This window comes from Prenolepis imparis, unplaced genomic scaffold, assembly GCF_030444845.1.
Source record: "Prenolepis imparis isolate NDT839.2.m4 unplaced genomic scaffold, iyPreImpa1.0 SCAF_116, whole genome shotgun sequence".
Classification (NCBI taxonomy): Eukaryota; Metazoa; Arthropoda; class Insecta; order Hymenoptera; family Formicidae; genus Prenolepis; species Prenolepis imparis.
This window is the reverse complement of record NW_028141274.1, coordinates 42,225-45,053: the sequence shown is the minus strand read 5'-3', so window position 1 is coordinate 45,053 and position 2,829 is coordinate 42,225. Positions and strand designations below refer to the sequence as shown.

Below are 2,829 nucleotides of genomic sequence, written 5' to 3'. Positions count from 1 at the left end.
GTCCTCCCACATCTTCTTCGCTATCACCAAAATATCGTCGCGCTTCTATCACTTCCCCGGCAATGTACAAAAGTTCACGAATATTGAAAAAATGTCCCAGACGGAATAAAACCGCGAGCACTACGCTAGGACACTCACCCGCGAATTTTTCAAAAATATGGTAATTTGTTTCATCGATGTTCGATAACTCCGACAAAAATTTTCCCATATTTTTTCCGCACAAACTCTGCGAAAGCAAAATACAGCTCTCGATGACATTTCTAAGATTCGCCATAATTACATTTTTTTACACTCACGCACACGTTGGAAAACACAAGTAATTCGTTTGCGTAAACTCGAAATTGATTTTTACTAACGCTTAAACTCGTATTTATACCCGTTTTATGAAAACGCCTCTTTCTAGGAAGGAGATTTGGAAACATTTTCTCAATCTCCTATTGGACAAGATTATTTTACAAAATTTAATATCCCCTGAAAGACTTTCGGGGGAAAATCATAAATATCAGGAACAGATAATTTTATGTATCGCTCTTTTTTATGTATCGCCCTTTATTTATACTGGATAAACTTTACGATAAGGTTTCAGAAAGACTGAGGCTAAGATAAGCAATTTCTAGGTTTTTTTGTCATTACTTATTATCATTCTTAAATACCTAAATACACAGATTTTCACATTTTTTCCCCATGTTTCAGAAATTCTTCTTTTTTATACTGGATAAACTTTACGATAAGGTTTCAGAAAGACTGAGGCTGAGATAAACATTTTTTTTGTTATAAAATTTATCTTGGAATTTATAGCTTGTAAACAATCGCGTTGCATTTTTGTCAAATACAGCTGTACATTCTTAATAGTTTATACTCTACTAATATTTTGTTTTTTTATTTCTTCTAAATTGTTTGTAAAATTCCATATCAGGGTTGTTTTTCATTATTGTGCGCGCGCATTTCCCCTCCACTTTTCTATTTTATCTCTTTTCCTGTGGTTATTCGGAAAGAATAATCTCATTCGTTCGCCGACATCCAAACGCTCAGTTTCGTTAATAAGAAAGTTTACGGTTCTCGATACTTATTCAACGAATACTTCTCTTTCGGCGCATATTCGATAATTTTTTTCGAGAAAAAACAATCATCATGAGTAATCACGAGAAAATTTCGAATTTTGCGAAATCATCGGCTTCCTACTGTGTTTCCAAACCAGGATGCAATGACGAGGAAAAAATAAATCAGCATATGCTGTTGTCCACAACGTATGGACTGAATTCAACCTATACAAAGAAACTTCATGTGGGACTGATGGCTGCGAACGGAGACGAGCTGGATTTTAAACCGATTGTTAAATTAACATCTTATGGAGCGTCAGGGATTTGCTTCGACATGGAATCGTAGCAGAAATTTCAAGAAAATATGAACGGATGTCTGCATACTTAAACGGTGATAAAATTAATTTGAGTTCAATTAGTATCAACAAGATAATTATAAATTTTATCACCGCGTATGGGGCAAGAGCTGTTCTACTAGCGTATCGTGAAAATGAACAAGGAGATACTTCTTCCGATAACGTCGAAGATGAGGGAACAAACGCACCAGTAGCGAAGAAACGAAAAACTTACAACGTCGCAATGTGATTCAGAGAGCAACTTTTTTAGGATTAGAAAATATAGTTGATTGTGTGAACGCAAATTTGAATCATATAAATTTAATTTATTGTAGTGTTAACGAATGTGCGCGATATCTAATTAATGAAATAGAAATTAATCTACTGCTTAATAAATATATTAATAACAGCGTTATAAAACTTACAATCAGAGGTAATAGCAAGGAAATAGAACGTAATGTACGCACACAAATAAAAGATTTAACATTTCTCGATGTATATTTTGAGATAACATTTTTGGAATTAATCTCGCTTTACTTCAATCAAATAACAAGTATAATAGTATTGAAACGAAAATTGTATCCATGAATATTCTTGTAACTTTTTGTATAATAGCAACATTATTTGATATAAACCACATATATTTTTACTCAAAAAAATCTATTTCTTTCTTTCCCTCTCCACAACCAAAAATTTTTCCACCTTGCATGCATGCACGTTCCTGTTCACCTCTCCCAACGACGAGCCGCATCGTCATTCCCGTGTAATCTCTTCCTTTTCAAACACATTTTGCCGCGATTATCTTCGAAGATTTCCTTCAACGCACCAGAACCTATGCATGTTTTATTACCTATTTTTTTCTCACCCCGCTGTCATATCATTAGTCGTCTACTTAAATATAATATTGCGTAATCTCTTCCTTTTCAATTATTTCTTACCGTAATTATTATCGAAGATTTCCTTCGACGCACCGGAACCTATGCAAATACGTTTTATTACCCTTTTTTGTTTCACCGGCGGGACCAATCGCCATTCCCCCCATCATTCCCCTCTCCAGAGTCAGAGGCCGAGTGGTGGAGGTTAGTTTGACGGGCAATACCTGACGGCGCCAGTGGCCGAGTGGTGGGGATTTGTTTTGACGGGCCATACGTGCCCACATACTACTGTAAAGAATAATTGTTAAGAAAGTTTTCTATTTATTTTTATCACATTAGCTTTATAAAAGAGCATTGTACATGATTGCCACTGTACGAGAACTGTTTTAGAGATAACAGAACTCTTGAAATTTAGCCTGATCTCATCTTTGTATTCGAAAATACGAGTATTTCGTAAATATTAAGAGTTAAAAAATTTTTCTATTTATTTTTATGAAATAAACTTTATGAAAGGGCATTGTACATGTGTGCAACTGTTCGAGAACTATTTTAAAAATAGCAGAAGTCTTGAAATATAGC

At 34.6% G+C, this 2,829-nt stretch overlaps 1 pseudogene; it reads left to right on the top strand.

The window, feature by feature from the left end:
- Positions 1-1,131: 1,131 nt before the first annotated feature.
- LOC145947660 (uncharacterized) lies at positions 1,132-1,963 on the top strand (annotated as a pseudogene).
- Positions 1,964-2,829: the final 866 nt, after the last annotated feature.